At 35.6% G+C, this 16,017-nt stretch overlaps 1 pseudogene; it reads right to left on the minus strand.

The window, feature by feature from the left end:
- Positions 1-14,988, minus strand: part of LOC149574997 (GDT1-like protein 4) — a 55,895-nt pseudogene extending 40,907 nt beyond the window's left edge.
- Between the last annotated feature and the right edge of the window lie 1,029 nt (positions 14,989-16,017).

Raw genomic sequence — 16,017 nt, forward strand, 5'->3', positions numbered from 1 at the left:
TGACATCCAAGAGGGGTTAATAAAACATATTTTAATAATATTTTTTATTTATTAGTCCATTTGCTTCCAAAGATTATCCCCTTTTGCTAAAACTTCACCTTTTTGGGCCTGCCTGCCTTAGCAAAGATTATTATTTTTAATTATTTGAAAAGGGGACATGACAAGTCCTCCCCTCCTAAACATTTCTTGTCCTCAAGAAATGGCTGAACTATAAACCAATCAATCCACCTGGATCCCAAATGTAGTCATGAACTATACTACTAGCAATTAACACAGGCTCCTGCAATATCCTCTGCAATATGACCAAGAGGAATCCATAATCAAACTGACAATTATAGCTCCACCAAACTCCAAAATCACAACTTCCACAGTCAGAAACCCATGAGACATAGACTCTTAGAACATCAAAACCCAAGTAAAGTGGACTACCAACACAATAAATACCATCAATGCATTCCACTGGCCTATACGGAATGTACAATCCAACTCTGCAACAATGGTGAATGCTCCCGAATGAAACTGTACCAAGTATGGAGAATTCACACACTATACAATACCTTGCAATATAATGTTGATAAAAAAAATCAACCTCAGTCAACAGCTCACCATGAACAAGTGATACAACCCACTGTGACTGATCACCAGCTAAGTCAGGAGATGTCATAGCCAAAGGAGTAGAATCAATAACAATACCTGTTGAAGCATCACTCTGAAACTCCTGCTCTAAGTCATGTATTATCAAGCAGTCAACTGTAGAACCTATTGCCATGTGATGCCCATCACAACCCTCATCTTGAGGCATCAAACTGTCCCATAACTGATGACAAGCACTAGGAACCAAAGTGCATTTTTGTATCATCATCTCATCAATATGGTCATCAAAGGTAAATTGATGAGCATACCTCATAGTGTAATGCCAATAGAATGCACCAATCTCAATCAGTGGCTCAAACTATAATCTAGATGAAACTAACTGCAATTGATCATTAACCATGTTGGAACTAACTACTACCTCCGAAGATATCACCAAGGGAGTAGTATTACTAGCAGGAACCATGCCAACTGCCGACTCACCAACATCACACATGATCTTTGATACATCTCTAGTCTTTGTGTCATCAGTACTAGAGGCCACCACCCTGTCAGGCATACAACAATCTGCTACAACACCCAACTCAACTATACCTGACTCTAGTGGGAATGACCCTGATATGCCAATGTTAGTATCAAGGATGGATGCATCCCCATCTCCACTGTCTATGACAATCTCGGCCATGGACATCCTTGGATCACCAAACACCATAGCTTGTGACTGTATAGAATCAGGTAAAGACTGTAGTTGCTCTAACTCCATGGTCACCTTAGCCAAATGAAACTATAACTCCTTGAAAGCTAACTGTGTACTCTCAAGAATCTCAGAAGTCACCTCAAGCTGCTCAGTAAGCTCACTCACCTCATCTTCCTTGGCCAACAATGCATCATATGTTGTACTGCCCCACTCCATAAGATAATCTCTGTCGGCTACCAACTGCATATAATTCTGTCTCAAAATCTGAATAGCCTCCCATAAAGAGTGGATCTCTGTCAAAGAAAGATAACTGCCTTCCTGCTCATCACTAGTAGGAGAACCCCATCCATAAACTGCTAACAACTGACGAGCAGCATCAAAATGCTGGCAAGTGATAGCAATGTCTCGGTCACTAACTCTCAACTGATTAGACACATGATGGCACTAGCTTGATTGTCTCCTACAAACCTCCTCTGATGCACTGTCTAAAGGAGTATCCTCAAAGTCACTAGTCTCTAGAGTATTACAATCCATATCCTGTGAATCAAATCTAAAGCTCATATCAACATATGAAGTATCAAAAACATTGGCAGTGCTGTCCAACTCCTCTGTACCCAAGCAAACTAAGTCTTCAAAACTGCCCACTACATCCTCTTGGATGTCATCAATGCCAATATGATCATGGGACTCATCTGTACACACTACCAAATATGAAATATCATCAACACATTCTAGCAAGTATGGTTGACTGGATATATGAACAAAGCCCAACACTAGTGTATAAAAACTAATACCAACATCGAATAAGCTCCTGGCACAAGAAAAGACAACACCGTGCAATCTGCTAATCAAATCCATGATAGCACCCAAACAATCACTTCTACCAAAAAGTGTTAAATATTTCCAGTCAACTGAATCCCAAATGCTAATATAAAAATCTCGAGTCCATATCCATAAACTATAATCAACTGGTAATTCAAGAAAAATCCTCACCTGAGTAATATGACCAATACCAACTAATTCCACATACCTATCTGACATTATCCCTATATCCTGGATGTGAATGCAAGATGAACTCACAACATTATCAATGTCCACATATGATCTACCATTCGCAAAAAGCTGAGTATTAGGAGTGCAAGATGAAACTAAACTCAATTCCATGCCATGCTTATCCCCATGTCTCTCCCAGTCTTGTAATGCCAATGGAGTATTCACCAAAGAAGCTCGAGTGTCCTCAAGCTCGTGAGAAAGCCTGTCAACTTCCTCCTCCTTCCTCCTCAAGGCATCTGAATAGTCTCCAACAAGGCTAAGAAGATGGTCATGATCTGATAGAAGATGTAAATAAATCAACTTCATCGTTCCCATTCCTTCCTAATCGCTTGTAAGTCAACACAAGGAGACTTTGCCTGAACTCCCTTATGTCTACCCTGTAACCGAATCATCTGAATGTGATCCTCTATCATATCCCGCATACTGTCATGATGAGATAATGAAGTCACAATACTATCTTTGTTCACCTTCAGTTGGCTAGACAAATCATGTGGAGTACTACCTTCCTCAACCTCATGTGATGAAGCATCTAACTGTGCCTGATACTCTTTCTCAACAAAGTCATGAATGCTCAATGTTTGCTCATCTCTACCAGGTATCTCACCATCATGCACAACAACATCCTCATAATCATCATCTAAACCCACTACCTCCTGTGGCAGAGTAGAATTTGAGACCTTTGCCTGGCTATAAGCTAGTTTCTCAAAATCCTCATGCAAGTTCTTGGTAATTGTGTCATCTGCCCTGTGAGAAAATCTTCCAAATAGAAATCCAGTCAACTTATCCACCTTAGCTGGGTCGGACAACATGTCATTCATTATACGGTGGTGCTCAACCAACTGTTCAGACATGTCATGGCTTATTTTCTTAAGTCTGTCTCTAATGTCTAAATAACCATCCTTTCTACTATTCTAATTCTGGATATCAATTGTCCAAGATCGTGTCCTCTGAGACCCTGTACTATACCTGTCCATTCTGGATAAAGTAGAGTGTAACCCCAATACGTTATAAGTCCTTCAAACACCACGAACTAACATAAAATTGATTAGAAGTAGCATGCAACCATAGATTTCGACATGCAGCTGATTAGAAGCAACATGCAACCACCAAATTCACCAAGAACTGACATGCAAATGATTAGAAGTAGCATACAACCATAGATTTTGACATGCAAATGATTAGAAACAACATGCAGCCATAAATTATGACATGAAAGATCTGGGTAGTTGTCAAAACTGACATGCAAGATCTGGGTAGTTGTCAAAACCGACATGCAAGATCTGGGTAGTTGTCAAAATTGACATGCAAGATCTGAGTAGTTGTCAAAACTGACATGCAAGATCTGGGTAGTTGTCAAAACTAACATGCAAGATCTAGGTAGTGTCAAAACTAACATGCAAGATCTGGGTAGTTGTCAGAACTGACATGCAAGATCTGGGTAGTTGTCAAAACTGACATGCAAGATCTAGGTAGTTGTCAAAACTAACATGCAAACTTCTACAAACCCTTCGGCTGGCAAGATCATGGCTCTGATACCACTAAAATGTCCCTTTATTTATTTTAAATGATATTTCACACCTCTAATCAGATTTTCAAAATCAAACAACTAATATCACAAAGATCCACCAAATTTTTCAAGAAACCCCAAATCGGGTATGCCAGAAATAGTGCCAAAAGCTTCACAGTTTCACCTATTATTAATAAATCTGAAAATGGAAATTTTCACAAACATTTCAGCAGCATAACAGCCTACAAAATGACATTTCTAGATCTGTATAGCCTTTACACAACAGCTCACAAATGTAGGACAAAAACTATGCTCATCGGGCTCCTGAAATTAACACAAAAATGCTCGGAAACACCACAAAAACACTAATAATCTATCTCAAAAATTTAATCACATCCCAATACATATATTTAGCTCTATTTTAACATCTTAAAGTCTAAAATACAGCAGTAACCCAAACTGATATGAAATACTCAACTGAAAACACCAAACTCATGCCAAAAAACACACCCGAAAACCCACAAATCTGCACTGTTCAGCACAAAGGCAAACTCTGTATGAGTATGCACATGGAATGGCTTCAAACTCCCATTCTTAGCCTTCCTGAAAACTTGCAAACTCTCGTTTTTGGGTCCCCCTAAAATTTTACAAACTCTCGTTCTTAGGTCTCCTTCTCCACAGGTTTGGCAACCTCTGAAGAATAACAAAGAAATGAGCAAAAATCAAGTTCTGGAATGAGCCCAGAATGCCTCCAAACTCCTTAAAAGAGGGCATAACCCTAACTGACATCTAAGAGGGGTTAATAAAACATATTTTAATAATAATTTTTATTTATTAGTCCATTTGCTTCCAATGATTATCCCCTTTTGCTAAAACTTTGCCTTTTTGGGCCTGTCTGCCTTAGCAAAGATTATTATTTTTAATTATTTGAAAAGGGGACATGACAGTTTGTCAAGTTGCCAAAGGATTTAGCCAGAATACTGGACTATATCAGCCATTGCATGTTCCATCAAAGCCATGGGAGGACATAAGTATGGATTTTGTTCTTGGATTGCCGAGGACACCAAGGGGTAATGACTCAGTATTTGTGGTGGTTGATAGGTTCTCCAAAATGGCACATTTCATTCCATGCCACAAAACTCATGATGTTGTGCATATTGTAGACTTGTTTTTCAGAGAAGTGGTAAGACTACATGGTCTTCCAAGGAGTATAGTTTCTGACAGAGACACTAAATTTGTGGGGTATTTCTGCATAACATTGTAGAAAATGTTGAGAACAAACTTGAAATTCAGTTCCACACATCACCCACAGACTGACGGCCAAACAAAAGTGGTAAACAGAAGTTTGGGCAATTTGCTGAGATGTTTAGTTGGGGATAAGCCCAAGGGGTTGGACTTGATTCTACCACAAGTCGAGTTTTCTTACAATAACTCTATAAATAGGAGTTCTGGTAGATCACCATTCCACATTATATATGGAAGTAGCCCAAGGATTGTGCTAGAATTGAAGAAGATAGAGCAAGGGGAGAGGACAAGTGTTGAAGCTGAAGAATTTGCTGAACATATCAAGCGTCTACATGAGGAGGTTCAAGCACACATTACCAAGATGAATCAAGAGTATAAAGCTAGGGCTGATTAAAGGAGAAGACATAAGGAATTCCAAGTAGGGGATCTAGTCATGGTACACTTATGAAAAGAAAGATTTCTAGCTGGTACTTACAACAAGCTAAAAATGAAGAAATTTGGCCCTTGCAAAATTTTGAAGAAACATGACTCAGGAAATGCATATGAGGTGGAGTTGCCAGATGGTATTCACATTTCTCCTATTTTCAACATTGCAGACTTAACAGAGTATCATGATGATGGTGCAGATGAGGAACTGATGTTAGAGCCATGTCCAATTCCTGCTTCTAAAAAGGAGGAGATAGAAGACATTCTAGATCATCGTGTGGGTAGGAGCACCAAAAATAGGTAGTATGAAGAGTATTTGGTCAAGTGGAAAGGACATTTGATAGAGGACTCAACTTGGATTTTAGCAGCTGAGGTTTCCCATTTGGGATTTCCTCTACCATTCATAAAGTGACAGGGTCACTTTTCAATCTACCTTGGGTGTTTGATGCAGGGGTATAAAGGTAATCCTGTGTCACCAAAAAAAATGTACTTAGACTTAGTTTCTATTTCATGTGTTTTCATTTCTGGATACCCATTTGGGTCAAATAAAGGTCCCAACTCTCATAGTTCCACTATCAATGTTCTAGGATAGAGTATTTGAACACCTTGGGATACGTGTAAATGCCAAAAAAAAAGGAGTAAGTAATTTTGCCATCATTTTGGTGAACTAGGAGGTGTAAATTGGCCAGATGAATGTAATTGCAATTTGGAGCATTCCAGAAAAAGAATCAGGTCAAAAGGCCCCACGGTTTGAAAGTTATCGCAGTTTTTTAGTTTTTGGAGACCTCCTAAGAATGCTTCAAAGTTAGGTTAGGGCCATTAATTGACCTCAACAAGGGCCAAAAAATGGAGGACGAGAAAATCTGGTTCATAAGGCTATAGAGCGCTTTAAGAGCTTTTCGAAAATGTAAACAGTTCGTCAATTGGAGCTATGGTTCAAAAGATATGCCTCCCAAAAGTTCAGTTACCATTTTTGGATTCTTCTAGATTTACACCAACTTCTAACATGGCTTTTGGAGCCTTCTACTTGGTCAGTGGATGCCTACTAGCACTTTCTAGAATGTACTCCTAGTCCTTAACCCTCTAGGGTCTATTTAAGGACATTTTTGGCATTTTAAAAGGCAGTTTGGAGTGGAATTTGAGAGGAGGTACCAAAAGGAGAAATTATCTCCAGTTTTGTGCTATTGTAAGCCCTTAGGGCATGTTTTGAATTCTATTTCTCTATATTGAATGTACTAGCTTATTTTCACAATTAATTCAATTTCCCTTTTGTTGTGTCCATTCTGTGCTTGGGTTGTGTCTCCATCAGGATCTTTCACAATTACTTATTGAAGCTTAATCTATCTTGTAGTCTTGAGGATTTGCAAAACCTCGTGGAAATCAAACTATCATGTTTGAATTAGAAAAGAATCGGTGTATAAAATAACATCAATAAGGAATATAATAGAAAGTAACTGGTATGCAAGTATTCTTCTATTAATCTCCATATAAATTTATTAAGAAGATGTAGCAGTAATGGTCTTCCCTCGTCAAGTATGCCAATCGTGAGATGGATGGACTAAGGGTTCTGCTCAGAGGCTCATTCCATGCCCTTGGCCTTGGTTGAGGAAGAATATCTCTGATCCTCTTAACAAGGAACATAAGATTAATAATTATTTATCTAATTTCCATCAGACATCATATTTGGGATCAATTTGAAAATGTTTGATAGAAAGATGCACCAGTACTGGTTCTGTCATTAAATATGACAACTATAAGATGATAGACGTCCTACCATTCTCGTGGCCCAAGGGGCCATATGACTTGGACACTCATTATGTGCCCTTGAGTTTAGTTGAGGAGGACAGACTTAACTCTCCCAACATCCTATCAAGCTTTTCCACCAAATTCCTAATATGGTCACCTATTAGAAGTATGCAGTGAAATGGATACAAGTGAATTTAGGGTGTTCTATTTTCAATATCATTTGTATAATGATCATAAATCCTTGATACAATTTTCTCTAAATTGAATTACAATTACGTATTTTATATATAGAGTACTATTTATAAATAACTTGTGTTGTGGGACTTGTTATTTTTGGGAAAAATCATATATATCCCATAAAGAGATCATTATGCTGCTTGTGCAGGAGCCCCATTATATTGAAAATTGTAGAGGATTCAAGTAACAATTAATCTCATATTTAATTTGCATAAAATAGGAAGGACAAGAAAAATTTCAATAGTTTTTTCGATATCTTAAATTACACCAAACAAATTTCCATAAAATGCCAAGCAACCCCACTGCTTTAATATCAACATTTTCTCAGCAAAAACCCAGAAAAGCTTACCTCTGCATTCCTTATTCATGTTTCTAATGATGCAAAGTAGTCTTGTTGTTGGCAGATATAAACTAAAGTCTGAAGGATACAATGTTAGAGTAGCTTCAAAAAGATCGTCTGAAGGACATGATATCCTCAGGTTGAAGGAGCTTTGAGGTTCATTACTACAGTCTGGAATGGGCTCATATTCAATCTTCTTAAGATTGAAGATGAGCCCATTCCTGAGTGTAGTAATGAATCTATAACCTTGACACCCATCTCTTTGTAGACTTGCACACAGGCTTCAGAATATTGATGACACAATTTATTTGTCCATACTATTGGAGAAAAAATACTACTATAGAATCCAAAAAAGTTAGGCCAAATAGGTAGATTACAGAATCATGAAATTGTGAACCATTACACACACACAAGAAGAATAGTACCTTGAAGCACTACTAATCAAATCTTCATTAACAGGTGGGCAACTTTAAAAAATCAAAGCATGTCAACTCTGAGAGGTCTTGATTTTTTTACCCCAAACTCAAATTAGATAATTGTCATCATAAAAATTGAAATATCTATATCTTTCAAAAGAAATTGAAGAAATCCAAACACAGAATACTGATGAAAATTGTACTTGGAGATAGGTTGCCATTCTCTTAATGTTGTCAATGTATTCAAGAAGTGGTACATGAGGACCTAATCCTGAGAGGTGAGGATCCAAAGAATCATTTCCACCAAAATATACAATGATTAAAGAGGCCTGTTGAATTGAATCCTGGGTGAGCCAAAGCAATAAATATATTAGACTGAGAATATCCAACATTTGCATATAGAGCAGCTGCAATACCAATCTCATAAAACCTATAAGGCAAGCATGAATCTCATAATCATAGGTAGTGTTACTATTTATAGCCATTGAATAAATATGTTGACAACATACAATATTTATAAATATATCAAACTCCACGAAATACTATGCAGTAAAAAGAAATAATAAAATAATTGTGCTAGAGGTGCACAGTTACATGACAAATCCATTTTTACTTATGAACAAAAAGAAACAAATAATAAACAACCCAACATATGTAGTTTTTCTATAGTATGGTGTTAGTCCTTTCCCATTATCTTTTTTCCAACAGTTCCAACAAATGTGTGTAGTTGTGATTAATCCAAGCAAGACCTGTTGTAAATTGCCTAATGGAGATCACACAAATCTGATATATAATTTGATAGTTGTAACATATGATCGATGAGAGAAATTTAGCTTAAAAGATGCACTTTCTAAGACTTCTATAAACTCAAGTTTGAGGATCCATGTAGTATCCATGGAAATATGTTTGTAAAACTACTATATTGCAACTAGAAAAAATTCATAGTAAAAAATTTAGAAAGGAACTTGAAGAACATACTAACCACTTATCTTCATCATGTTGTCCAGATGAATAGCTTCAGTAGCCATATGTTGAGATAAATGACTTTAATTGGCTAAATAACTGAAGATTTGCACCTCGACAAGTACCCCACATTTTCCCTGCACTATCGATCTGCTATGAAACACAGATGTACTTCTTGTGGGGTGTATATGTGAAGCCCAATAGTCTTTCACTTATTATGTACAATTTATTATTGTTTCCCTCTAATTTAATAGCTGAAGTAAAAAAGCTAGACTGAATATAATAACATTGACACATCAAAGATACGTAAATTGATTACAAAATCACCTTATTTGGATGCACATACACACAACTTAAAAATTGGAAATGTGAACCTACTTCAAGTATTGTCAGCCATCAAAGCCACCAAGAGCATACAAAGCTCCACCCAAAAATGCTCTTGCTAAATCAAATCACTACCAAAGTAGAGATCCAGACAAACAAAACACAAAACATTTATATTAGCAATGAGTACAAACAGATTTAGTAAACAGGAAAAAACTATAGTCAAGGGCAAGCAAAATTGAAGTAATGAAATAACTCCTTGAGAGATCACTAGGCCAAGGAAGGAGAGGGATACACACTCAACTATGCCAAAGAGGGACTTTGAGTAGAGCAATGCAAGCTTGCCCGGGAGAATCGGATCGATCGTTCGTTCCAACATGGAGTTTGAGTAAGCTAGTTCACATTAACAATGAAAAATTTGTTAATTGATCATGATTTTTTTACATTGGCAGTCCAACATGGAGTTTGTGTATGTTTTAATTCACACCAACAATGAAACATTTATTAATTGATCATGATTTCTTTATCTCTTACAAAATTTTGAATTATAGATTGGAGATTATATAATATTTTTGAACCATCTAACATTGATTTATTACATAAAGTATTTATTTTTGCTGAAAAATAAGTTTGTAAGACCTTTATTTGTCAAATCAGATGCAATGTCCTTATTAAAAACTATGTCTCTAAGAACTTTATTTGTAAAATCAAAAGCAATGCCCTTATTTCTTTATAATGCCTATACCACCTTGATTGAGAATTTGAATTTTTTTTTTTCACTCTAAGATGAATTTGTGGATTTAACTAAGTATACATTAACAAACTTAAATTAAAATTTGACTACTCTATAACTTTTAGAGCAAGTGGAAAGGTGAAAATGTTCACGAGGCTAACATTACACATATTGGAAGGTCCATTTAAGTGCTTATTTCATGGACTTTGTCATTAAAAAAAGTACCTTTGACTGTTTGTATAACATTTTTATCCACAATATAAAAATGGTCATTTTTTATCATATGATAAAGTTGTGGATTTAATAGACATGACCTTAAATTTGGCTCCTATACTTCTTTCAGTGCATGATGAAAAGGTGAAAATGTTCATGGAGCTCACATTGAACATGTTGGAAGGTCCTTGTCAGACATGGGTGCAGTCCTCATAATAGGATTTCTTTCAAAGAAGTTTGTTGGCTTCAGTTCAAAAGCATAAGAGACTATTGGCATGATTGGGTAGTCCTCTTGGCAAGGAAGATGATGGAAGCCCATTGTGTACCAGAGTACAATGTCCTTTTTCTCAATTGGGTGATCCCTGAAACACAAAATCATAAAGAGCTTCATATAAAGATTGGGTCCCTTTTATAAATTGAGTCTGATAAGTTTGGTTATTAAAACTTAATAGAAATTTGGGGAAAGTGATTCTTACATTTGAGATTTGAGTAAGTTCAACTTATAGAAACTAATTCAATGCAATTCAATCTATAGAAATACATTAATCTATTTGTGTCCATGAAAAACTCGTTGTAAATGTATGAAAAACTCAAACATGCTTGATGTGTGTTCCCTTAAAATTTTGTCATTTATGAATGCATATTCAACTTGCAAACTAAAATTTGGCAAAGAAAAAACTAAAAATAGAAATAAATTTTGAAAATGACAATCCTCATTATTAGGCTTCCATATTCCATATCAATAGCATTCTATTTTCTAGGTTCAATTGTATAGTAATCTTAGTATCATAGTTTGGGATCATCTTAATTAGTTGTTGTCCACCACAAATTTACAAAGCTATGATGTTGATATTTAGCTGTCATCCATTACACATTTACAAAAAATGGTGTTATGGCTCATCTTCACAGAAAGTGCTTTATTGAAACTTTAGTGAAGGAAAATCTAACCATTAAGTCTTCTTAAATTTACAGCAGAAGAAACATAAATAGGAGATAAAAGTTGACATTCAAATGTGTAAAGTTGTGACTGCTTGACTTTATTAGCATTGACCCAGCTTCAAACTCAAGCTATGGTTGCAAATGATGCAAGGTGTAAACTCAAAACTTAAAGACTTGGGTAAACTTCACATCATAGATGTGACCCTTCTGGCAATCCCCTACCCAAGGTCAAACACACAGTCACTTCCAAAAGAGTGGGTTCAGATCTTCAAAGTGTGTGTAGATGACTACAAAAAGTAAAGCCCTAGGAAAATCTCACCACATATTCATACCCCTCATAGCACAATCATTTACCAAAATGAATGGCAAGCACTAACAAAAAAATGAGGTAAAAAAAACCCTCAGTATGGGTGAAGATGATGGTAGGGTAAAATTCCTCATAAATTCCACAAAATAGATATTCCTCTTTTAACATAACTACTTAGCCAAAGAGCAGCATATACCTAAGTCAAGAGGATTAAGAGTTGGCCTTTTACAAAGGTTATAAAAATAGAAACAACAGCATCGTATGAAAACTTGATGCATTGTCAAAACTTGGAAGACATGGTTTGGGTATTTTAATATAATCAATGGCATACAAATGGCACATCATAATCTGGATAAGACCATAAGCACTATGCACACAACAAGAAAAAGCTAAAAAAAAGAAAAAATTCTATGTTGCAATTTTAATTAAAGTAACATGAGCAAGAAATTTATGTTCTCTTATATTCAGGGTTACGTTTTTAACCTTCCTATCTCAATTGCATAATCGCCTCTAATTGTTTCAGGGGAAGAAGCCAGACGATTTTTTGCTCCTATGATTGTTCGGCTAGTTGCAACCACATTTTTACTCTCCCAGACCATAGCAACCACTGGGCCAGATATAATGTACTCTACCAAACTACGAAAGAATAGTTTTGTAGGCAAGTCCTCATACTATTTCTCAACAAATGATCTTTCCATAGAGACCATTTTCAGACCTAACAATAAGTTCAATGCATATTAGAATTGTTACATGATAACAATAACTTGGTTTTCCTAAGGGATCCATCCAAATAATATATTATGCTACTATTAAGTTCGATTACACAAAAGGGTTTGATTCTTACCTTTCTGATAATATCCCTTTTTCTCAAACCTTGAAATGATTTCACCCACCTATATACTTAAGGAAAGAATCATTATCCACCCAAAAATATTCCTTCAAACTCTTGCACAACACATACTACAAAATTACAAATGAAGACATATAGAATTAAGGAAAGAATCATTATCCACCCAAGAATATTCCTTCAAACTCTTGCACAATACATAGTACAACATTACAAATGAAGACATATAGAGGAAGAAACCAGCAGTTCATCTCATTTAGTAAAGTTCATGCAAACAAACCAAAAAAGTGATACTATCAGACACATTCTACAGTGTTAGCCTACTAGCATAAGTAGAATTTCATGAACTTTTATGAATTAAAATCAAACACTTCCATTGGAAGTCAACATTAATAATAACAGCAAAATAGATCACAAATTGCACTATCAATTACACATAGATGTCAAAAAATATGTCGAACATCTCTCGATTTTAAATATATTACTAATTTAATCACAACTAATTTCATTCATTGCAAATAACATAAACTACATCATTAAAATTCATTACAGGTTTGAACACTTACAAACATCAACAATTTAGAACAACCATTGCTATAAGGTATAACATAAATAGAACAAAGGGGTCATTCTAGTGGTATGATAGTCTAGCCGAAAGGGTATGGGACAGTGATGCTTTGATAGTCTAAATTATAACTTTAATTCATTGACTGTAGACAGCATCATCAATTGGTATTCCCCATGAATAGTCATACAACAACCTGAAGATTCAACGCCTCTACATATTGGTGGTGATGACCTTGACAAAACAATCAAATCTAGGCAGGCCAACAGATTATGCAACATCTAATTACCTAATTGAACCCACAAATCCATCTAGTTATATTAAAATCTAGGTAGGCTATAGTTGTATATCTATAAGGAAGAGTTACATATATCTTGAGCCCTCCTCTTGTATCCCTATCCATCATCACCTCCCAAAAGAGGTTTATTATGTTAAGAAAAATGAATTTGTGAAAACAATCATTGGCCTACATTTCACAGAGGAGAGACATGAAAGGAGGAAGAGATTGTGGATGAAGCAAAATGCCAAAAGAACAAAAAATGGAAAGTTGATGTGCAAAAAAAATCCCAATAACAATGATAGAATAAAGAAGTTCGTGAAGGAAAATTCAGAAGTCTCGTATGGTCAAAAAAAATGGGCACAAAAAAGAAAATTATATCAAAGAATTCAAACCCTCGAAGATTACAAATAGAAAGCATATATTAAGGAGCAAATACCTAATGGAGAGCTAAAGTGCCCATAATGCAGCTTAGGACAAGTTCTCATCATTTGAGGAGTGAAACGGGTAGGTACCTGGGGAAGAATGAAAGGAGACAATATTTTGCAAGATAGGAGCAGTAGAGATAGAGTGGAATTTATCATGGGGTGCCCAACATACAATCACATCCACTCCATTTTTTGGGAGATTTTAGAAGGTGCAATTCAGCTTTTGAAAAAACAGTGAGACATGATAGAAAACTTAGTGATCAAAATTAAATGTCCATGAACACACTTAAAGAAGCAATTACAAAGGGTCTAATGTTCCAACTAACCTACTTTAGAGTGTTTTCATTACCTAGGAGGTCCCATAGGCTGCTTTGGCCACATTGACAACCTTTGAGTCATTCATTCAATCATATTGTTAAAGGGCTAATTAATTGAATGCACCACCTTGTTTTGCTATTCTAGACAATAGTTTCTTTAAACACCAGCAAACAATAGTTTCTTTAAACACCCTATACATAAACATGATATTATACTAAACATAACCAAAACATTGGTCATTAGACCAAAAAAAGAATTCTAAATAAAAACTTCGAAGCAGAAAGTTTAAAGACATCCCCTGGCCAAAAATAACACTCACGACATACAACCATTGTAGAATGAAGCCCCTCCAAATGACAACCAAAAGGCTAATTATCACATCGTGTAGTCCCATATTGACATGCATAGGGCACTCACAACATTTTCTATGCCACAATAATTTCTTTTCATCTCAGCCTATTTGTTGAAAATCTACAGTCGAGCCTGTCCCAACCTACCTGTATGTGAATTTTGATAAATACTAGTAACAATAGTTGCAAGTCCAATTTTATTTAGGCTAGTAAGGAAACAATTTTTCACAGCTACAAACTTTGTATCGCAATCCATTAATTTGATCAATCTGTCCCCCAGATGTTCAAATTCACAAGTCATAAAACTAGAACATTGTTGGGATTCAAAAAGCAAATTTTTATTAATCACACCATCCTTAACCTCATCACGCAATACCTGGCCATTCTCCAACTGAGTTGATTTTGTGCATGTCCGAACCTTATTTGATGGTTTATCAAACAACTGCTTTGTTTGGAAAATCTTCATTGGTAACTTAGTGACAGGTTCTGGCTTTGGATCTCTATACAATTCATTTCACTAGTGGGGATCTCAGTTGAATATTTCTTGATCAACTCATCTAATTTAGCAACATTCATTGAAGCCACATCAGCTATAGTCTTCAAATTCAGCATTCTTGCTCCTTTTCAAAAGGTATTTGTTGTGGTCAGCTACTTTGCTTGAGGCTAGTTCCTTCATTGAGTGCTTCATTGTCTTTTTTCGTTCTTTGTCAAAAATTCCATTGGGAGTAGCACATTTCAATCTTATTATTAGACCCATCATTATGTAAAAGCATAAATCTTAGACATAATTATTACATCAGTTGGCTTCATGCTTTTATTTGATGAAGAGTCCAGTAGTGTGACCTCGACCTTCAAATTATGATGTCTTGTTTCATGATTGAATGGACTAATGATCAATATTTTTATAACGTCAACGAGACCAAATAGCTTATAGGTCCATGATAGCCAACAAACAGATAAGCCTGAAAAGCCCTAAATAGAAAGTCCTAATTTAAAAATTGTCTCCATCTTATTGTGATTTATGAATTATGTTTTAAAAGAATAGCAAACTAGAACCCTTTACAGGACATGAAGGCCAAGAGTTCCTCAGACTGTTATAATAATAAGTGAAGTGAATAATCCTATAGGGCAAAGTAAACTAGCAATATTATTCAGCAAATAAAGGATATGCTTCTACAAATAGGAATACATTCTGCTAAAATCGACACTTATCATTCATAGGAGATAAGAAAAGGAAAAAATGCTAGTAATTAAAGAAAACTAGAACATTGTGTGAAATATTCAGCACATATCCTAAGGTCAAAATTGAGTAAAAAATCTAGGGAAAATATTAGCATGCACATCTCAATCCTATTAAGGATGTGTTTAATCCTTATAAGCCTTTATCATCAAGTTGACTAAGTACCCTCCACCTACATGCATTGTGTGTTTCTCAACTTACAACAATTCATTGAGTGCAGTACGCTTGCAAAGTTTAGATCATTAAAACCACTGG

The sequence above is a fragment of the Cupressus sempervirens genome, chromosome 2 (assembly GCF_028749045.1).
Source record: "Cupressus sempervirens isolate cs-2001-9-10 chromosome 2, ASM2874904v1, whole genome shotgun sequence".
Taxonomy (NCBI): Eukaryota; Viridiplantae; Streptophyta; class Pinopsida; order Cupressales; family Cupressaceae; genus Cupressus; species Cupressus sempervirens.